The sequence below is a fragment of the Alligator mississippiensis genome, chromosome 1, assembly GCF_030867095.1.
Source record: "Alligator mississippiensis isolate rAllMis1 chromosome 1, rAllMis1, whole genome shotgun sequence".
NCBI classification, from domain to species: Eukaryota; Metazoa; Chordata; order Crocodylia; family Alligatoridae; genus Alligator; species Alligator mississippiensis.
This window is the reverse complement of record NC_081824.1, coordinates 141210041-141233663: the sequence shown is the minus strand read 5'-3', so window position 1 is coordinate 141233663 and position 23623 is coordinate 141210041. Positions and strand designations below refer to the sequence as shown.

At 45.0% G+C, this 23623-nt stretch overlaps 1 long non-coding RNA gene across 1 annotated transcript; it reads right to left on the bottom strand.

Annotated features, from left to right (window-relative positions):
- Positions 1-357: 357 nt before the first annotated feature.
- On the bottom strand, positions 358-2920 carry LOC109281198 (uncharacterized). Its single transcript, XR_002087766.2, has 3 exons — positions 2363-2920; positions 636-706; positions 358-428 (listed from the first exon to the last, which is right to left on the bottom strand). It is a non-coding gene; the product is annotated as an uncharacterized LOC109281198 (long non-coding RNA).
- Between the last annotated feature and the right edge of the window lie 20703 nt (positions 2921-23623).

Below are 23623 nucleotides of genomic sequence, written 5' to 3'. Positions count from 1 at the left end.
CAAATTAATCGATGTTAATAACAATCATATATAGCAACACTTTTAAAATATGGCTACGCACACTTTCTAGAGATGAAAGTTCCCACAGTAACTGAATGCATCACCTAGATAAGGCATTCCATGAAACACTAGGAAGAAACACCATTATTAGTTGCAACACTGATGACAATGATAGCCTTGAACACACTTTCTTCTTTGAAAATAATATGCAGCAAGGACATGCTAGAAAGTGCCCCACATAAAATATCCTCCTTTGAAACAGCCCTCAGAAAGGTGAGAATTGTTCTTATAGCAATTGATATGTGTAACAGGCAGACAAATGACCCTGTTATGAGAGAGAATATGAGTAAAACTTACTGGGAGTCAGAGATGCTGGGCATGGATGGTGACATCATCAAGTAGCATCTCACGACAGGAGATTCACACACCTGAAAGAAAACTTTAATTGTTGACCGGAAGAGGAGTGAGGAGGAAGCATTGAAAGGTCACCGCCCACAAGCCTCTACCCCCGGAAGGGGACAGAGTGTGAACGAGAGCGACCGAGAAGGTTGAGGCAGCCCGTGCAGAGGCATGGGAACATGGCAGTGACTTGTCAGAACAGACAGCGTGCCCCACAAAACACAGAGGTAACTTACCTGAGCAAGTGAGAGATGAGAAAGCTCTGGGAGACAGGTGGATGCGGCTCTCATGAACTACGAATTGGAATCTAAAGAATAGAAATTAAAGAAAAATAAATAGTAAGACGAGATCTACTGTTAGCAGCTCACCAGTCACAAGGACTGTGAATTATAGACCTTGTTGATTATGACTCCATGTGACAGGGGAAATCTCCGAGACCTGATCTCAATACCAGCCCACCCCCTGCCTATTGGCAAAGTACCCGTCTTGCTCACCTGCCATGCCTTGTTGTAATATAATTAAGGTATTAATTAAGCAGGAGGCTACCCTTCAAGCACCCATTGTTAAAGGTCAATACGTACACACTGTGACCATCCTTAAACATGTCCCATGCTTCCAAGATATCATCCTGATTGTTTGTACAGCTGCGGCTTGCAGACCTTTATACAGCCTCTAACATACTTCTCTGTTCAGGCCTCACTCATTCCACCCCACTTTCACAGGGGCCTCTGTCATTCTGCCCATCTCTGGGCCACACACACCCTGCCCTGCTCCCTTGAGTGGCTCCCATAGGCCTTCAGGCTTATTCTTGCACTCTTTGAATAGCGCTGGCTCAGCTTCTTGGGTCCCTTCCTTGACCCTCATCTGAGCAATGATTGCTCAATTATCCAAACTCCAGGCTGACTCTGCCCCTAGCCCTCAACCAGGCTTCACGTCATTCTTGCCCCCTCCTTGTGGCTCACCTTCTGCCCTTACTAGGACTTTGCCCCCTCCTTGGGGCTCTCTCTCTGCCCTCTCACTAGGGCTTGGGGTTCTCCAACCCTGCAGGCTCAGGTGCCTTCCTATGGCACCTGGCCCACCTCACCAGGGTCCTCCACCCCTTTAGGACTCAGGTGTTTCTACAAGCATGCCTGGTCCCCACTTAGCTCATACTCTACCCACTGGTAGTGGGAGCTAAGGTGCCCCGACCCGCCTTTCACTGGGGAGGTTCACGGTCCTGGTATTTAGATGACACTGCCCCACCACAGGCAGGCCCACTAGGCAACCCTACCCCAGCAGAGTGCAGTTTTAGGTCATGCCCAGGACTAGGGGCCTTCTTCAATTTCCATAGCCCCAGATGTTTCTGGAGCAGTGGCTCAGCTGGGTGATGTTGCTCTCTTGCTGGCTGGCAGTAAACTGCTGCCCCAGCCTTGAGAGATAGGCAATAAAATGGCCACCCTAATCAGGCACCTGCTGACTGTCTGCTCCAGCCCTTAAAGTGGCAGAGCACCTTAGCTGCTCCATCACACTCTGTGTGTGACCACAGCGGGTAATTTCTGTAAGGCATATTAAGGAACATCATATAAACCTGGCTGTATGACCGGCAATTATCTTCCATTTGTTTATTGATATATCCATATATTCTCCTATCAAAGTCATGGCAGAACAGTGAACATACAATGATAGCCACCAGTTTCCTTGACTCATAAGCAGGAACCTTAAGACATTACTTATCTGTAACAATATGAACAGCTTTGAAAAATTGAAACAGTCTGTGAAAAATTGGACTTCAATATTTGAAAATAAATAAATAAATATTTATGATCTAGGGTTTACAATTCACTAAGTTTTCCTCACTCTAGCAAAGCTTTTAACAATCATTGATCTTACCAGCAGGTATTAACAGTTACAAATGGATGACAGCAGTAAGTAATAATAATAATAATAATAATTTCATTATAAATGCAATGCCTTGCAAAATTACCTGTGGCCTGGCTGGATTTCAGGATTAATGAACACTTTGCTGTTAGGTTCAATATATCGTGCTTGTGTGCTTTATTTACACGTAGCAATCGTAGCTTCCCCCTCAAGTCTGGAATGACCCTTTAAGGACTTAAAAGAAGTTTTAGAGAGAGAATTAAATGCATAGGTGTGCCTATAAAATTAAAATGCTGTGTTTTGATAGACCCATAACTATTCCAAGGTGCTGGGCTGCTAAAGAAAAATTACAGTGCCCCAAAACAAAGTAAAGTCCATAAAAATTCTGAAGGCTCCCACAAAACAGAAAAAAGTTTGCATGAAATTTTATGCACAATCAAAAATGTTAATGTGCTGTTATGCTGAGAAACAAAAAAAAATAAAAATAAGTTGAACCTTGTTCTAAGAACCTAATATGCTGTTGTTGTGAAACAAATAGTAAATTATTATAGATTTTCTTTAAACAGTACTTATTGCAATGCCTATCCACATTATGGTAGCAAGTACAAAATACCAAATGATATCCTATACCATTAATTCACTTATGTTGCATATTCTTTTGATATATGCAAAGCACTCAGATACCATGGTTCTGAAAGTAGTATAGGTACACTTAAAACAGGAAAGCAGAAATAAATGTGCTCTTCCTGTGCCTCTAGAACTTGGTTCAAGTAAATGAGATGAAACAGGTGAAACAGAGAGTACCATTTTATCCTGTATGCACAACACAGCACAGCTGAATTAAAGTTCTTGGACCTAAGCCTGGCCCCCAGTAAAATGTTGCTTGACACTGCTGCCAATGAAAAACACCCCTAAGTCAGCTTAAAAGAACACCTAGGAGTTGTACATTGAATGTCTAAAGTGATAGTTGAGAACCTGTGAGAAAGGAAGCAAAAAGCTACTTTATAAAGGCAAACCTTGCCCAACTAGGGTCAGATGTCCACACCTCCCGACTCAGGGAACAAAGAAATGCAGCTATTAAGAACCTGTGGTCCATCCATTGAACAACAGAACACCCATCTCTCATCTTGAAGAGCAGGACAGAGTGCCCCAGATGCAGGTTACTTGCTTTGCCATGGTAAGAGCTGTTTAGCCAAATAGGATGCCCTCTGAAACAGTGAAAATATTTGGTGATTAATAATGGATTCCTAGTGGAATAGCAGGGCTTCAGTCTAAGGCACTTGTTCTAAAGAAAAGCATGAGGCGGACAACAGTGCCCAGCTGTTGACAGCTCTGGTCATGGTAGGTCACAGAAGGAACTTTGTTTATAGAAAACATGAGGTTGATCACCAGTTTCCATACCTGCAATGAAGACAGGGGGCCTTTGGGCAATGCATACCTTTGGCATGTTGAGATAGACATTTAAGGTTGGTGCAATTCTTGATTTTCTATATATCTCCATGCTCTTATATTTCAAAAAAATGTTTTATTTAAAGAGAAAACTGCTGACTTATCTTACAATATTTCTATTGTCTTCTACTTCTGTAGGTTGTTCCATGTGCAACCTTATATTAAGTTATGCTAGTGATACAGAGTGTGTACATAAAGCAGTACACATTCTGGTCTTTGTATAAGGCCTGAGGTATAGATTTTTGTACCAGTATAATTGTTTGTATCATTATGAACTAGAAGCAAAGAGAAATCCTCCTCCATCCCTTTGCTTTTATTTACTTATAGAATTAGACACAAGCTATTGTTTTATCTGGTATTTAGCTTTGGCTGTACCTTCCGAGACTTAAAGAAGGGCACCTGAGGTGTTTTTACATGTGCTCCAGGGGTGGGATGAGGGCACTTTAATTAAAGTGGCTTCAAGAGCCATTCTAATTAAACCACCCACAGCATCTCATGTATCAGTGTCCCCATGCTTCAAAATGGTGGTGGGAATACTTTAACTAAAGCTCATTCAATAAGCTTTAGTTAATGTGCCTCTGCTACCATTCTGAAGCACAGGGACACTGATACATGAGATGTGGAGGCTGCTGGAGTGCACTAATTAGCACACTCCAGCAGACTCAATTAATCAAGTCTGCTCTAATGCGCTGTAATTACAGTGCATTGGAGCAGCCTCCCTGCACATCTATAGGCACCTGTGCCTAAAAGCTTGCCTAACATTTCTCCCAACTACATAGCTGGTCCAATAAAATATATCACCAAAAAAGACATGCTTCTTGCATGTCTCCTGGATCATCACAACTACAACACTCCAACTATACCAGGAACTAGAGTGAAAGGCACAAGGGCACAAGCACAGTATCCCTGGTTTCATTCAACTGGAGTCTAAATTCTAAGGGATTTGTCATATTAGTAGTTTGGAGCTAATTGGCTGACATAGTTTGAAAGCTGCATTGTTTCATTGCCCAGTACTTACAGAATTGTTCAGGTAATCGCCTCTGACATCCCGTCCAATGGACCTTGACAGTTTCTTCATCCTGAGCTAATGGTTAAAGCTTCCAAGCTACACCAGCTCAGTCACCAGTGTGACTAACTCATACCTCCACAGGTTAGTTTCTTTCTCGGACCCCAGAAATACATTCTGCAGTAACTGTAATGCCGACTGCAAATGCATAAGGATGGTAACTGTCGCTGTACATCAAACGCACACAGAGCAATAGTAATGCAAGAAAAGAAGCTAAACAGACAAGAAAAGAAAGTCTGATTCTTTGGGGAGCTGGCCATTGCAGATCATATTTACAAGGGAAAAATTCATGAGGGTGACAAATAACAGCTTGTCCCAGTAGTTCATGTCATAACCAGATTCAGCTGAAAGGCTACAACATGCTGTAAAGCAGGCGTTCATTACAATGTGACATTAACAACCAGGAAACTGTTTCCCATGGTCCAACAGGGAAGAGCAGAAATGCTAATAATTGTTAATGAGGTAAATAAGGAAAACTAAAGAGATGAAGTAAAATCAGGCACATTCCACACACCCAATCCCGTTTTGCCTTACCGATAAGTCAAAAGGACAATTCAAGGAAGAGAAAGTAAGCAGGACCTGACCAAGCTAACTTTGCTATAATGTACAAAGCACTAAAATATACAGTACAGACTGGAGTGGATCCAGGACCACACAAGGTGCAGTAGTTCTCCCCTTCAGCTGTGCAGTGCATGTGAGTGATCACTTGGAGGTTAGGTGCAGCTCCAGAATCTAGGGGATGACCACCGCTCATCTCCTCCCCATCTTCCCCTGCCACCATGTAAATGCTGCATTAAGTTTCTGGGGGCCCCTAGTCTTTTACACAACCAGAAGTCAGGTGTAACCAGGCAAGTGAAATATAGCTTTCTTCCCCACTTTTTTGGGAGAGTGGTCTGGATCTTATCATCATTCTTTGGGGCTCTGTAGTTTGGAAAGTATAGTTTTATCAGCTATAGGAGTGGGAGTCACACTGGCTTTATGAGGTTGGATGTGGCTTTTTGTTTTTTGGGAGGGTTTACATTTTTTGCTTGGGTTAGCTAGGACTGAGGAAGGAGATTGTATGGAGATTCCATGCCCATGTTTCTTCATCTCCTGGCCGCTGCCTAGAGTGCCCAGATAAAAAGTCAGTTGTGCGTAACTTAATTGGGTTGATAAGGCACTGAAGAAAAGGGCAGAATTTGGTGCTTAACTTGTCCTGAAAACCATTGGACCTTGTTATACTTTTCATTGCAAGACTTTTTTTTGGAAGCCGTTTGCCTGTTTTGGCCATTTATGAATAGTAATAAGGGGTAGCAAGATCTCCCCATTCACAAAAGTAGACCAGGAGAAGCTTTGCTAGATTTTTTTTGTCTTTGTTATATTTGTTCCTGTTGTTTAAGACTGCTAATTCTCTCAGCAACCTCTCATATGCTACTTCCTCCATTCTTCTGACTTCTCAGGCAGTGCTAATGAATTGCACTCTAACAACAGCTTTCACAGCAACCCAAATGATGTCTTCAGACATCTCTTCAGTGATACTGATCTTACAAATCAATCTCCATCTTTTTCAAAATGTATCTCTTAAAACAGAAGCTTCTAATTAGTCAACATGATCCTTGCTCAGAACCCTCATGTTTATTTTTCCTCTAAAGAAGGAAATGAATCCCCAAATTAATCCCCAAATCCACCAAATGAATCCCTAATGTTACCCAGTTGACTTCAATGGATTGACACCCAAAATGTAGACAGCTTATTGTGTTCTTGACCAGCACTAGTAGTAAAACTACCGTGCAGATTTATTAACTCTATATTTAGTTGATGCCATTAAAAAAAAAAAAGCAGCATTTAGTGTCCTTTGATATTTGGACTTTACTGCGGTATTTGTTGTATTTCCTATAGCTAGAGCCGGAAGTACTGCAGTAATATCAAAATCTGAAGTGCTATAAATGTTGAGTTTATTTTAGATTCCCACAGGAGGCTGACAGAAAGCTATATCTAATATTTGGTTCTATAAATATAAGCATTGATCCAAAGCTCTGTCCCAGGAGAGTGGCAAAGAAGTGACATTGTTCTTATGGAGAAGTTGCCACTTGTATGCCTCAGTTACATTCAAACCTACCAGTTTTTAGATTATTACCTGAATAGTTATGCCTGGGACTCTTGGTTATTGGTCCACCTTCTTTTGTTTTTATAAAAATGCCCTTGCTGAAAGCCCATGTACTGTTTTAGGTCTCCAGCCTGAAGCACTGAGCACCTGCAAGTCCCACTGACTTCACCCTGTAGTGTCAATAATCCAAGGCCAAATGTTTCAAGCCGGAGTATCTTTTAGCTAGGTCCTTAAGTACCCTAATTTTCAAAGCTGCTTGAGTACCAGTGACTTTTGCTGACTTCAGTGGAAACTGAGAATTGTCAGCAGCTTTGAATTTTAAAAGTTATTCTGCAGATGTTCTTCATGAGACTTGTAAAATCCTCACACATGCCTTTTATATGGAGGAAGGCAGGCCAAGTTAGATGAACAATCTGAAATCAGGTTCAGATAAAACTTGCATAACCATATGCAATCCACAGCTCATGCTGCCATATGTCTGACACCCTCTTTTATTGATGATTCACCAAGTCTGTGTCATTCTGCAGCTTTCCTGCTTTCCATGCTGCCAGCCCAGCCTATTTGCTACCTCTCTTCTTTGTGGACCCAGAGGAATAGTATGCTAAAACAGCCCAACATTTCTTTTCAGCTGCTCCTTCACCTCTACAGCTACTGCTCCCAATCAAACTAGAGTTCACCTACGCAGAAGTATGTGTATAGCTTGTCCGTCATGTTCTGTCCTCCCCATAGCTCAAGAGTTTACTACTTCGGTTTTGACCCACTGGTTCAACAGCTCTGTAACTGGATCTGCATAAAGATGCAGAAAGTTGATTGAATGCCTCACTACTCCATGTACTGAGCCATGACATTAGCAGTCCCCAGCTGCTCTGAGACTTTATGAAAAGTACATTAAAATAAAATTCCTTTGCAGAAGAGCACTTGATATCTGGAATACTGATTTCCTTTTATGTATATTCCTAATGTAAGGGAACAGAGTGAAAACACGTGAATCTACTGGTTTGATCTGGCAGTAGTTCTGGCAACAAAGCACTTTTTAAGCTAAGATTGACAAAAATGAGTAAACATTTTGGGTGCCTGGATTAAGGCACTTTACAGAGGCCTGTTAGCCAGAGGGCAGGCCCCCAGTACTTTCTAAAAGCCAGACACTTTGAAGCATCTCCGGCATTCCCTTTAAGTCATCAGTCACATTTGAAAACTGTGGCTTTACAGATTCCCTTAGGAATCTTGGGGCACATATACACCACAGAAGTCATGTGTCCCAGCTGGGATGGCCCTGACCACAGCCCAACCACCAGCTTTTGGTCGCATACAGGTTTCCCTTGCCAACTGGGGTTAGGTTCCTGAAAGTTCCTGTGGATAGCAAAACCGTGGTAAGTAAGACAAAAGGGTTATGGGGAAAATGAGGTTAGGGACTTGAATATGAATAAGAAAGGAACATACAGTGTATAAAAATCATGTTTTATATTTGCCACACACACTCCACATGCTAGATGATCTAACAACTCCCATTTTGTTTCCAAGGACATCACTTTCCTTACCCTCTTCACAAATTGCTCATCTTCACCACACCCTCGCTTAGAGGCCATGATTAAGGGCAAAATGCAAAAATCACAAAAAAATTGGGAGAAAAGTGTGGGGCACCTGCAACTGGATGTTAACAGCATGAAGCACAATGTGAGACTGCATGTGTGTGAGGAGATGGGAGTGCCACAGGTAGCTAGCAAGAGCCTAGGTGATTTGAAATAGCAGGTGGCGGGCTGATGTGTGGCCACAGAAAACTGTGCTTACTCATAACTCAATACTGTGTTAGCCAAAATAATATGTAGTAGGGGTTCCCAACCCCCAGGCCGTGGCCCAGTGCTGAGCCACAAAGGGCCGGCTGCTGGTCCGCAGGAGGGTTGGCTGCTGGATCGGAAGTGACTGTGGATCAGCAAACCACAGACTGGAAGTGACCGGTATACTGCAGACCAGCAGCCAGTCCTTTTTTATACTAAGTATACTGAGTACGAAAAAGGGTTGGCTGCCTGCCCACAGTATGCCAGTCACTGCTGGTCTGCAGTTTACCAGTCTGTGGTCACTTCCAGTCCATGGTTTGCTGGGCTGTGGCATAAAAATGTGGGGAACCCCTGGTATATAGAATATTAAGCGTAGATACTCAAAACCATGGTTGGTGAGGAAAACCTGTACTCCAAATGCAATACATGAATAAAACCTGTACTCCAAATACAACCAAATGAAGTCTGCTCCATGGGCTTCCTCTATGCCTGTTTTTGAAACAGATCCCTGAGAATGATCCTGGAAGTGTCTCATTGGCATATTCCCAGATTCAGAGTGTGCAAGCCAGATCAATTGTGGTTCAGGTATCAATCTCATGTGATATCCCTGAAGATCTTCCCAAGGTTCTTAGATGAACAGCCAAACGGGCCCATTATAATCAACTAGGGTGATGTGCTTGATAGCACAGGCCATAGGACTATACCCACTAATGCCTGTATCCATTCTAAACTTCTATTTGAACCAACCCACGTGTCTTAGGAAGACATCCATTTTTTGTTTCAAGAAGTCAAGTGATAACGAATTCATCAATCATAATGGAAGTCTTTAAGGATAATTACCTTTAAATTATTTGAACCTCATTTTGAGTTTGAACTTTTCTAGTTTCAGCTTTCACCAACTGGATCTTGCCATGAGTCAGTCAACTGGAATCTTCTCTTCACACAGGTACTAGTAAGATGATGATGAAGTCATTGCTTAACCTTCTCTTTGAATAGATTGACCTGTAGTCTTTTATTTAAAAGTAGGTTTTCCAGACCTCGAATCCAAATTGCAGCTCTTTTCTGATCCCTTTTTCAATACCTTTTTAAAATGTGAATTCTTGAACCAGACATACTGTACTAGTAATAGTCTCAATAACTGCATGCAGGAGTGGCATAGCCTCTTTACTCCTACTGGTTGTTCTTCTAATCAATGCATCCAAGAGCTTTATTAGTCTTTGTAGGCCCTGTCCTCACTAAAAATAGGTGTCATTCCACTTATAGATTCACAGATTCATAGATTCATAGATGTTAGGGTCGGAAGGGACCTCAATAGATCATCGAGTCCGACCCCCTGCATAAGCAGGAAAGAGTACTGGATCTAGATGACCCCAGCTAGATACTCATCTAACCTCCTCTTGAAGACCCCCAGGGTAGGGGAGAGCACCACCTCCCTTGGGAGCCCGTTCCAGACCGTGGCCGCTCGAACTGTGAAGAAGTTCTTCCTGATGTCCAATCTAAATCTGCTCTCTGCTAGCTTGTGGCCATTGTTTCTTGTAACCCCTGGGGGCGCCTTGGTGAATAAATACTCACCAATTCCCTTCTGTGCCCCCGTGATGAACTTATAGGCAGCCACAAGATCGCCTCTCAACCTTCTCTTGCGGAGGCTGAAAAGGTCCAGGTTCTCTAGTCTCTCCTCGTAGGGCTTGGTCTGCAGGCCCTTGACCATACGAGTTGCCCTTCTCTGGACCCTCTCCAGGTTATCCGCATCCTTCTTGAAGTGTGGCGCCCAGAATTGCACGCAGTACTCCAACTGCGGTCTGACCAGCGCCCGATAGAGGGGAAGTATCACCTCCTTGGACCTATTCGTCATGCATCTGCTGATGCACGATAAAGTGCCATTGGCTTTTTTGATGGCTTTGTCACACTGCCGACTCATGTTCATCTTGGAGTCCACTAGGACTCCAAGATCCCTTTCCACCTCTGTGCCACCCAGCAGGTCATTCCCTAGGCTGTAGGTGTGCTGGACATTTTTCCTCCCTAGGTGCAGCACTTTGCATTTCTCCTTGTTGAACTGCATCCTGTTGTTTTCTGCCCACTTGTCCAACCTGTCCAGGTCTGCCTGCAGCTGTTCCCTGCCCTCCAGCGTGTCCACTTCTCCCCATAGCTTTGTGTCATCTGCAAACTTGGACAGAGTACATTTGACTTCCTCGTCCAAGTGACTGATGAAGACATTAAAGAGTATCGGTCCAAGGACCGAGCCCTGCGGGACCCCACTGCCCACACCCTTCCAGGTCGAGACCGACCCATCTACCACGACTCTCTGGGTGCGGCCCTCCAGCCAATTCGCCACCCACCGGACTGTGTAGTCATCCACGTCACAGCCTCTTAACTTGTTCACCAGTATGGGGTGGGATACCGTATCGAAGGCCTTCCTGAAGTCTAAGTATACGACATCCACCCCTCCTCCTGTGTCCAGGCGTTTCGTAACCTGGTCATAGAAAGAGACTAGATTGGTCAGGCACGATCTGCCCGCCACAAACCCGTGCTGGTTTCCCCTCAGCATAATTTGCCCTGCTGGGCTCTCACAAATGTGAGCCTTGATAATTTTTTCAAAGACTTTACCAAGGATGGAGGTGAGACTGACCAGCCTATAGTTGCCCGGGTCCTCCTTCCTCCCCTTTTTGAAAATGGGGACCACGTTAGCCCTTTTCCAGTCCTCCGGGACTTGGCCCGTGAGCCACAAGTGTTCGAATATTCTCGCCAGTGGCTCTGCAATGATGTCGGCCAGTGCCTTTAGCACCCTCGGATGGAGCTCATCCGGGCCTGCCGACTTAAAGGCATCCAGTTCTTCCAAGTGACTCTGCACCACCTCAGGATCTACGCATGGAAGTCTGGCACCTTGCTGCTGCCTCTCTACAACCCCAGTGAGAGACTTGTCGTGTCCCTCACTTAGGAACACTGAGGCAAAGAACTCGTTGAGGAGTTCAGCCTTGTCCCCCCTGTCCGTCACCAATTGTTTCTGCCCATTTAGCAGGGGTCCTATTCCTCCCTGGGCCTTCCTTTTACTCCCAATATATCTAAAAAACAATTTCTTGTTGTCTTTTACTTGGGTTGCCATCCTCAGCTCCATGGTAGCTTTGGCCCGTCTAACTGCCTCCCTACAAGCACGAGCAGAGGAGGTATATTCGTTTTTAGTGATCTCACCTTGTTTCCACTTTTTATGTGCTCCCCTTTTGGCCCTTAGGTTGTCCTGGATTTCTCTGGTCAGCCATGGAAGCCTCCTGGCCCCTTTCCCTCTTTTGCCTCGCTCAGGGATCGTCTTGCTTTGTGCCCGAAGGATCGTTTCCTTAAGGCACAGCCACCCTTCTTGGGTTCCCATGCCTTCAAAACTCCTACTCTGCAGTGCGTCTGTCACGGCGGGGTCCTCACGGAGGGCCGTGATCTCCTTACGGTCCCTCGCTCTGTGTCAGGCTGGCCCAAGACACCCTCTAATTCTCGCCCGCCACGTCTTGTTGGAAATATATTAAGGAGGCTGCCTACGACTCCCTGGGCATGGCTACTAGGGACCTCTGTCCCCACGGTTCTTCCGGACCCCCTGGGGGGTCTCCTGATACGATGAGTGTTCCTCGGACACCCTAGCCTTATGGGCTATGCGTGGCTCCTACCTCCCCTGATACCACGCCCCAAGCCTCGCAGATGTAATGGACGTTGTCCAGTCTGTCTCTCTCATGCCCAGCCTGCCACTGGGCCTCCCCTGATGGTACGGTCCCGCTCAGGGACTCCCTAGCAGGCCCCGGTCCTATGGGCCAACTGCACGGGCACCCTCTCTGACCCCGGCTCACCGCGCTGCTACTCCCTGTCTTCTCAGGGGCAACCACAGTGCCCTGCCTCAGTCTGAGGGGTGTTGCTGCACTAGCCTGCAGCCAGGCTCGCTATGCCCGTCTCGGGCTCCTCGATATGGCCCGTCTAGGGCTCCTCAGTAATGGCCCCTCTCTAGGGCTCCTCAGTATGGCGCTCCCCCTCTTTGGGGCTCGCCGTGCCCCCACAGGGCTTCTCAATCATATACAACTCTCTAGAGGGCCTCCGGTCCTATGGGCCAACCGCACGGGCACCCTCTCTGACCCTGGCTCACCACGCTGCTACTCCCTGTCTTCTCGGGGCAACCGCAGCGCCCTGCCTCAGTCTGAGGGGTGTTGCCGCACTAGCCTGCGGCTGGACTCGCTATGCCCGTCTCGGGCTTCTCAGTATGGCCCCGCTCTCTAGGGCTGCTCAGTATGGCGCTCCCCCTTCTCTGGGGCTCGCCATGCCCACACTGGGCTACTCAATAACGTACAATGGTGCTCCCCCCCTCTTTGGGGCTCACCGTAGCGGGCCTCCGGTCCTATGGGCCAACCGCACGGGCACCCTCTCTGACCCTGGCTCACCGCACTGCTACTCCCTGTCTTCTCGGGGCAACCGCAGTGCCCTGCCTCAGTCTGAGGCGTGTTGCCGCGCTAGCCTGCGGCCGGGCTCGCTATGCCCGTCTCGGGCTCCTTGGTAATTGCCCTTCTCTCTAGGGCTCCTTAGTATGGCGCTCCCCCCTCTTTGGGGTTCGCCGTGCCCACACTGGGCTACTCAATAATATTGCCCCTTTCCTGGGGCCGGGGTCTATGTTCCCCCCCACACGCAATCCGGGGTCTAGGTCCCCGTCCGCAACCTACGGGTTGCGCCCGCGATCCACTGGCCGCGCTCCTCGCCGCCAGCTGCTCACGCCCTGGCGTGCGAGCTGCGCCTTCCCTGGCGCTATGCAGATAATGCGCCCTCTTGGCGCTAGGGCACCCCACAGTCTCTGGGGTCCCTATAATTGAGGCCTCCTCCAACCCCTACAGCCTCACCCAAGCCTCCGGGTGTAATATACAGAGCCAAATGTAAACTAGAGCCTCCTGGTTATAACACAAACATAAAGCCCCCCCTGGCTAAACCTTTAGTGCCCAATCCCCTCAGGGCTATCATAAGCTGTACTCGCTCGTCAGGCTCCTCCCCATATGTCGGCTGAGGGAGCTCCTGCCTCTCCGGCTGCTGGCAGAGAACTGCCAGCCTGGCCTCAGCCCTGAGCTTTATAAGGGCCAGGCCCTGCCCCCTACAGGCAGCTGGTTCCCCTTGGTTGCTCCGGCAACCCGCAGCTGCGCTCATTACCTGAGCAACCCTCAGCTGGCTCGTTATGTCAGGCCAGGGCGCGCTCCCTCGCTCCCTGGCAGTTTCTCCTCTATAGGAGCAGGGGCACCGAGGTGCCCTGCGACAGCGTCCTTGACTAATCGCCTGAGTTCATTGAGATCAGCTTTCCTAAAGTCTAGCACTTTCACCCTACTAGTTACCTTACCCACTCGACGTCTTATGTTGAATTCTATTAATAGGTGATCACTGTCTCCCAAATGGCTACCGATCTGGAGGTCCCCTATCATGTCATCCCCTGTTGCCAATACCAGATCCAGTATGGCATTCCCCCTAGTGGGACCGTGTACCTCCTGTGTCAGGTGGAGGTCCTGTAAACAGGTTAGAAACCTGCGTAAGTGATGGGACTTTGCTGTCTGCATCTCCCAGCAGATGTCCGGGTAGTTTAGGTCCCCCATGACTACCGCCTCTTTAGCTTTTATGGTCTCCGAGAGCTGCCTCAGGAGCCCCGCATCTATTTCTTCCCCTTGGTGTGGGGATCTGTAGCAGACCCCTACCACCAAATCCCTTTCTCCTTGCCCCCCATGTAGCCTAACCCACAATCCTTCTACTTCCTCAACCTTGGATTCTGTCTTGATGAGGGTTGATGTATATGTTAACTAACATGTTTAATGTCCTAGGGTGAAATCCTGATCAGTAGCATAAATACCTATTGACTTCAATAAAATCAGCATAGAAAATAAAGTTGCGATTTTAACAGGCTGGTTAAAGAATGCTTATGGTTTCCATTTAGGTTTTATATAGACTGGCTGGGCCTTTAAACATACTACTTGCCTTGTCCTGCTTATGATTTTAAAATGTGCAAAAAAAGGGTAATTTTCTTCTCCTATAAACATGGCCTCAGTCCCAGCATCACATAGTGAACTTGTATGCAATTGGTTATTCACTGTGAACCTGAAGTGCTTTTCAGAGCCAGTTCTCTCCAGAAATAAGTATGGGTTGCTGCCCAGTTCCTACAGCAAAATGAGAAGTGAAGCCCTAATATTTCAGACTATCTTTATAGATCATAAAGAAAGCAGTAAAGGACGAAATCAGTTGTTTTTAAGGTGATTAAGCACTGGAACAAGGTTGTGGAATCTCCATCACTGGAAGTTTAAGCGCAAGTTAGGCAAATATTTGTCTGGGAAGATTTAGACCAGGATGATCCTGCTTTGAGCAGCAGATTGGGCTAGATGACCTGTCAAGGTTACTTTCAGTCCTATTTTTCTGTGATTCTACATTTCACCTTTACGCTGAAAAAAATGACTAAACAAATCTTTCATATTAAAAACATAACTTTTTTAGCATAAAACATACTCTATTGCTACAAGAATTTGGCAGATTGAAACTGCATTTTAAGAGGGTTTGTATCTATGCAGGAGTTCACCAAGTAGCTGGAATACATTGTGTGACCAAATGAATATTCTATGAGAATGTCCAATTTGTGTATGCAGAAATTCATTGTTTTATGGCAGCTCGTTATACAGCAATTCAATGAAGTCATGGACATAGTCTGAATTCAAGTTACTTTGCAGTGAATTAGAAATCAGGGGAAATATGAGCTGCCTTTCATTGCTGTAGTAGGTGAAGTTCATTAATGTTCATTTTGGGAATGATTTAATGATGAACAGTTGATACATTGCTAGCTCATAAAGTCAACTCAATATCAACTCATTAGCGAGAAGTTGAACTCAGTCTGTATTGTTCTGAGATTTGTACCACAAACAGCACCTAAGGGAGAGTCATAATTTAATACAAGAAAAATATATTGAATATGAGAAACAACTTTAAAAAAGAAGGTGAGAGAGAAATTATATAATCCTGGTACTTCAATTAATCTTACCCTTTAAACATTACTGGTCAAGAAATAAAATGGTCAGAATAAGGTGCCCTGAACTATTTGATACTGCCACATGAAAACTCTACCCTGTAGAAATGTGTGCAAGTTTGCCTAATGGCAGCAGCCACCTTCCTTTACTTGAAAAGCTAAGATACCTGCTATAAATTCAAGTTAAATTCAATATACAACGACAAATGAAGAGCAATATACAGAAAACACAAACAATATCTAGCCTTGTTCAATAAATGTACATCATTCAGCACACTCAGAAGCCAATACCCCTCAGAAGAAATCTAACCCCCAGTGATAAGAGCTTACAGTCTTAAATTTGCCCTTCTTTTCTCACCTAGAACCTGGTCTTTAAAAAAAAAAAAAAGAGCTTCATTTTCCACAGTCTTTGTTCAAATTTTCTGAAGTGCCTCAGGCCCAAATTTTTAAAGGCATTTAGCCATTGATGCTCTTATTGCAATACTTAACTGACTTAGGACTCTACATTTAATTTAAGACACCAACTTCAAGGTCACCTGAGCAGTTCTGAAAATTTGATTGCAACCCTCTACTCTTAAAGATTAGTTGTTTTCAGGCCTACCACATTCTCTTGAAAGGCATAAGAACTTCCTAGTTTCAGGCTCAGAACTTCTATTATTTTTTTCAATTAATCTATTGATATATTCAATAATTGGAGCGGTTCAGATTTTTGGTTTAAAACAAACAAAAATGCTTACCAGTTTACAGCGTCAGCTCTTTAGTAATCTGTCTTGTTTGTATAAAATGTAGCCCAAGCGTATACAGGGTATGTACCCCACTCTCCGAATTGAAGGGGATTGTCAGCAGGCAGACATGCTATGGAAGGGAACTGTCAACCACAGTTTCCCCTCAGTTTCCTATAGAGTCAGGCCAGGACTCAACTTTTTAACTATATACAGGTTTATTAATTCATAAAATAAAGTTATATACACAAACACACACATATATATATCTACATATAAATAATCACTTATTCAATGGTACAGGACTATATTATATACTTGACTTATACCTCTTATAGAGCTTCAAGCCACACAGGTAACAGATCTGGAACAGGTAAGTATAGGTAAACACAGGTAAATACAGCATATCAACAGGGCAATGCAATTAACTATTTACAGTCCATGAAAGAACATTGTCATGTACACAGTGGAAATCAATCAAAGATAGGAATGCACTTGTATTCATATAACAGTGAAACTTCAAATCACAAAATATAAGGCACACATGACAAAACAGGAGGCGCTCACTCACCTTTCTGGGTGTTGAGGGTGCTACTATGCTAGGGTCTCCTCATTCAATGAGGGGAAGCCTGGCCACAGTTCTGCCAGGGCAAAAGGGGATGATGCTCCAGGCCCCTCCAACCCCTCATGGACTGGGATGGGACCCTCAACTTCACAGGGGACTCTGCTGGCTCTCTCCTGAGGGTCCCCTCCCCTGTGGGATACCCTTGTCCCCAACACTCACGACCCCTGGTGATGCGGGGATGCTCTGGCTTGGTGGGATGGGCGCCTCTCCTGGCACAGTGGCTGGCTGCTGCCCAGGTTCTCTCCCATCCTGAGGCCTGCTCACAGCCCTGTGCACCATTTGGCTTGCTCCTTATGGCAGGGCTTGGAGGCCTGGGCCGCCTCATGCAACACTAGGGCTTGATCGGCTCCAGGACCTACTGGGGGGTGCTGCCACATTGGCAGCCTGGCCGTGTGCCAAGGGTTCGGGACCCGAGACGCCTGTATCCTAGTCCACTCTTGGACCCTCCATGCAGCGACCTCTGCACTGCGCTCCTGGCCACCTGCCGGGGTTGCAGACCTGAGCCACATCGAGCGGCTCCCAGCATCTGTGCTCCATGACTGATCTGTGCACCACTCCCTGGCCACCTGCCAGGGGATGCAGGCCCAGACTGAGGCATCGGTGGGGCTGAGACATCGGTCCCAGCAAGGGGGGTCTTTGGGGCTCTTCTGGGCACTGTTTCACCTGCTGGGTAGCTGTTCCCAGCTCTTCTTAGCCCCTTCTTCCTTCATCGTCCCCCAATGCGTCTGCTGTATGCTGGGCACACAGCTCCTTTTATTCACTTCGGAGGCTCTGCCCCCAAAGTCTTGCTGGACCCACAAAGTGCAGGATTCAATTAGGTCCAAGAGGCTCCTCGCCCCGCCCCCCCCCGCCCCCTCTGGACGGGCTCCATCAATTGAAATGAAGCTTTCCTGAGCCTAGGACATGCCGGGCTGAATTGGTAAGTCTGCCACAAAAGTATTTGCATCCTGAATAAAAAGAAAACAGCCTATATAAATTTTGAAGAGGAAGTCTTCAAATGCACAGAAAATCCTTTGTGAATTCTTAGATGATTATGTTAAACTTGAGCCTCTTGGGAGAAGTGGGGGGGAGAGCGGGGGAGAAGACGCAATTTTGTTTCATTTCTGATTGATTTGTACAGAGAGACCAATTAAAAGTGTGGGCATAATAATTTGTTAAAAAGCCTGTGACCCAGGCAGCTTCTCACTGCTTTCCTCACCCTAGTTAAAGTAAAAAAACAAAACAAAAGAAACTTCTTGCTGTTAAAAAGATAAATGCAGGAAATTATCCCTTGTTAACAAGTGACTTAAAGGTTCTTTCTGTAAGAACCAACAAACATTTCTATAGTACCCAACAATATATTGGCTATTCAGGAAGGAATGAAAAACATGGGCAAGTTCTACAAATTGAAAAGCTTTTAGAAGGAAGAAGGAAAATAAAAGAGTGAATGTCTTACTTTGTCTGGGTTAGGCCAAGAATGCTATAGCATTATATGCAAGACATTAACAGAGAAATATTGATATCATTTCTGGCCACAATTTTTTTTAAACTGTGCCGCATGCACTCACTGTAGAGACAGGGGAAAGCTAATTATTTTACAAAAGATGCAACAGTGCAGGCAACAAAGTGCATTTACATGCACATACAATTATCTTTCCATGTATACCCTAATTTTTGTGTTGTTTACCCAATGCATATGTGTAGCAATGTTTGTTTCTGTTGGTGGCAACATTCATTTTATAGTCCATTAGCAACTTACATTCTTAGGTTTGAAAACTGCCCCCTTCTGTAATTGCCTTAATCATTTGAATAGATTCCATTAGGCACCTGTTTGCATTTTTAGGTACTTACATTTCTGAAGATCTGACCCATAGTTTATAAAAAGCCACCTATGTTTACTACTGTCTTACTCCCTGATTTAAAATGGCACTATTCCCTAGAACTAGCTATAATGGGCAGATCCAGAAGTGGTGGATGGGGGTTGCAGATGCACCCACACTTCAGCGATGCAGTGACAGAAAGGCTTTATTTGACCCCAGCAGTCTTTCCTGCACAGAGCAGGGGGGCTGGACCCAATGATCTCATGAGGTCCCTTCCAGTCCAAAATGTCTGTGAATCTGTAAGCGCAGTGAACTCTCTGAGCTCACCAGCACACTGGCACAGCTCCTGGAACCACCACTGTGGCAGGGTTCTGGACCTTGGAGGTGAACACCGAAGCTACTCATCCCCCCTCATGCCTGCCACTTTAAAAAAAAAAAAAGAAACTTTTTTTTTTAAGCTGGAACATAACTAGTAGAGGAAAGCACGGCTTAGATTTATAAATGGCAAACACTATGTCTGAATGGTTAACATTGAAGGTAAAGCCAAATCAAAGTGTTCTATCTACAAATCTTCACACTTTAGAGATATGTGAAATCCAAAATTTACAAATGACCCCTAATGTTATAATAGCCCCAGTTCTGAAACCCCAGATCCCAAATCAGCCCCAGCTTTTGAGGTTTAAACTTCAGAACCTGATCTGAAACTGTTTTAGTCTTCAGCTGTACATGACAGACTGAACCAACTTCCAAGGGAAGTGGTGCTCGCTCCTACCCTGGGGGTCTTCAAAAGGAGGCTGGATAATCATTCTTTTCTGCCCATGACAGGGGGTCAGACTTGGTGACCTGCTCAAGTCCCTTCCGACCCTACCAACTATGAAACTATGACACCACCACTATTATTTGTGTTGCTATAAATCAGAGGCCATTAAAAATGGGTGGAGTTATGCAATTTTGGGACTGATCTAGCTCAACAGAAATGGGTCTGTTCATGTCAAACGCTGGAAATACTGAACTAAACAGACTTTTCTTAGACAGTCTTTAGACAGGATTTTCAAAGCATGCTTCTTGCTGATCACAGTACTTATTTCATTTCAAGCCTTCTACCTTCCTTTAAACATGTTTCTGTAATCAGCCTGTGTAGCGCCTCTTTTCAGCTGGCAATGCAGGGAGACAGCTGTGATGCCAATAGGCCTAAAGCTTGCCTCAGGCAAATTCCTGCCAGTGTTAAAACCTTTACCACTCTCCTGAGTTATTCTAGCACAACAGTGCAAGAGCTATCCAGAAATTGCTTCCTGTGGACTGGTAACCTATGTAGTGGTAGCTACTTCAAAAGACTGAAATCCCTAGATTTTCCCTGGAATATAATATTTTAAAAAATGGAAATAAAAATTACTTCCATATTTCAGTCAGGAATCTAAAGCATAGCATCTCAAATGGAAAATAGCAGCCCCTTATTCTTCTTTTGCACTGGCTGCCAGCATATGTTGCACTTTGTCCTTCAAATAGCTACATTTCCTCTCTTGGAGAGCATTTGATGTCACTGGGATTTTTGCCCAAGTAAGGAGTGCTCAATTGAGCCTTTAAGCAGCATTTAATAATCATCCCCATTTAATCTTTAGAGGACAGGCTGGAGCACAAGCTCCATGAAGGGCATTCAACCATGTGACTTGTACAACAGAGACTGAGAAGGAAGGGAAAATGGCATAGGAGTCAAGGTGCAGAAGCATCATTGTAAGTACACGTGACAAGCAAATGACTTGTGGTGCTTTCTTTGTTAAAACAGTGGTTGATCTGGCTGCCATAAAAGAATGCATTAAATGTGTTCAAAGGACTATGGCAGACAAGGTTCCTTGTTCACCCAAGGAACCTTGTCTGCCTATGTCCTTAGACTAACACAGCTACAACCTACACCCCTTCAAAGGACTATTTCATTAAGCAGTATTTGCACACAGTTTGGTTCAAGTTCCATCTGGCCTTAATGGGGGTGCACAGTAGGGTGAGGGGAAAAGATGCAAGGAGTCTCCCTGACTTGTGCAGTCTACATAAAAAACCCAGCTGTGATCTACAGGTTCAACGGCATGGAAGCATTGTTATACCCTTTCTTTCTGGGGGATTCTTGGTTTCCCCAAAGGGGATGAGGGCCAGATTAGACTTTATCTCCACCCTCCTAGCAACTGGCTAGCACACATGGGTAATAATCTACAGTCCATGAGAGAATTATAGCAGTAGGCAAGATTTCTCTGTATACATATGACCTTGAAGGTGACATTGACTCATTTGGGGCCCAGGTGAAATGTTTTCTAAGGAAGGCTTTCATTCCAGTTTCTAGGCAATAACTGTCAGCAGCCTCAGGACAGTGGCCTAGCACTGGACTAGCATTGAATTTGTCATTTTAAACTGGTTCCTCCAAACAGATTGGTCGGTCCACACTGCTAGGGGAGGGAAGCTTATGCTACTGCCTGTTCTCAGACTGTCCATTGATTTTGTGTTGGTCTCAAAGGCCAGGGACAAACATTCATAGATTTAATATATTACGTAGCTATTAGGGCTGGAAGGGACATCGGAAGATCATTGAATCCAGCCCCCTGACGCAAAGGCAGGAAGTCAGCTAGGGTCAAAGTATCCCAGCAAGATAAGTGTCAAACATTTCTTAAAAGAGTTCAGAGTAGGTGCTTGCACCACCTCCGGAGGGAGTCTATTCCAGGCCTCCAGGGCTCAGACAATAAAGAAGTTTTTCCTTATGTCCAACCTAAAATGGTCTTGGAGGAGTGTGTGACTGTTGGACCTTATTATCCCTTGGGGTGCTCTGGTGAACAGGCATTCCCCCAGATCCTGATGCATGCCCCTTATGTACTTATAGGCTGCCGCCAGATCACACCGGAGCCTGCGCTTTTCCAGGCTGAAGAGTCCCATAGCTCTCAGCCTCTCATAAGGCCTATTCTCAAAAAGCCTGAGCATGAATTGATACAGTCTTTGCAGGTTAGTCTAACCTGGCTAGGCTAAATCAGTTTGTAATCATACAGACATCACCTCTGAATTGAAAAAATGCAAGCACATGCCTGCAGTGGCTCAGGCTAGAAGCCAGGGGGTGTTAGAGCAGCCCTCCCTTCTCTTCTCTTCTACAATGTTGAACTAAGGGGGGCATGGCCAGGCCCCAGCAGGATGCTCTGGTTAAGTAGCATACCACATGCTGGCTATGGTCTGTGCTGTGGGAGAGAGGAGGAAGGGATCCCTGATTAAGCAGCCAGTGGTGAGGTGGGAGAAGAGAGGGACATGGGGAAGCCAGCAGACCCTGCTGTGCCTGCAAGTCTCTACTAGAGCTTTGGCCAGGGAGCAGAGGGGAGGGGCCAGCCTTTCTGTGCAGCAAAGAGTCCCACCTAGCCTAAAGGGCATGCCAGGATGCTGGGGGAATCTGATTTAATTTAAACCAGAAAGGGGTCAGGGACAGAAATTGCATAAACCGGTTTGACCCAAATCAGTTAAGCCTGATACTACATTCAACCAGGTTTATCACAAACTGGTCTCAGCCATTTTCAAACTAGTTTATGTGCACTGAACGTCTGTTCTGTTACAGGTTTAAACCAGTTTCTGATCACTTAAACCAGTTTATGTGTAATGTCTGTCCCTAGCCAAAAGCTATGGCTACACTAAAGTCAAACGTGTGTCTGCAGCACATGTGAACATATTTGAGCTGGCATTAATTTAGTCAGCTTCAGTAATAACAAGAGTTCAACTATGGTAGCACAGTCTTCAGCACAAGCTCTACAAGCCCAACAAGCCTTGGGCACATATGCAGGTAGCTAGCCCATGCTGAAATTCCTGCTGTTGCTTCATTGCTATCAGTACTTGAGCTATGGATATTAAATCCAGTTCATATATGGTACATGTGGCTATTGTACCTAAACTTTAGGGCATGTCTGAACTGTAGTCAATGAGTCTAGTGGTTAGTTAGTTTAAAGGCATTGCAATTCCTTAAAATCTGATTTCAAAGCAGAAAATTTGCCATGTTCTACTCAAATGGGGAATGAAAGAAGACAGGAGGGAGTTGTGTCTTGTGACAGAAACAAAGATGCCTAGAACCCACATGATATTCTAGAGCAGTAGTGTTCAACCTTTTTTATTTGAAGACTCCTAAACCTTTTCAAATGGAGTTGCAGACCCCTTTGAATTGTAAGTGTGGGTATTCACATACTTTTGATTGATCATAGTTATCTTTTGCAGACCCCTCAGACAGTCTGTAAATCCACAGCGTTATGTAGACCACAAGTTAAAAACTGCTGTTCTAGAGGATAAAACTTTCCATGTAGATGTTCTGTGTCTTCACGCTAACTCTAGGGCTCTCTTTGTCCTCTTGTTCTCTAGAAGAACTGCCACACCAGGGACACCTCAGTACATATAATGTTTCCACTTGGGGAGAGTGATATAATTAAAAGGAGAGTTCAAACAGTACTGGGAGTTCTCTAGGGAAAAAAGTGCTTCCTCAAACTGAATGAACTTTTCAGAGAATTCGTTGTGAAAATTGAGCTTATCTGTGCATGATAGCAGGGAGGAGAGGATGGCTGTGTGCAGTTCTACCCTCACTTTCACTAAATGATAATGCTATGTTGGCTTATCAACATATGGCCCACCCCAATGGGTGGAACTAGGATTTGGAAAAAGGGAGTGCATAGGGTGGAGTACATCATAATGCAACACTTTTTTCTCCAGTTAAAGAGAGACTAGATGCTTTACTAATATGCTAAGGGGCTAGCACTACAGTATTCAATTCAAGACCAAAGCAAAAAGAACTATAACTATTGGAACATTTACTACTTTGATAGATTATATATAAAGCTTTAAAAAAAA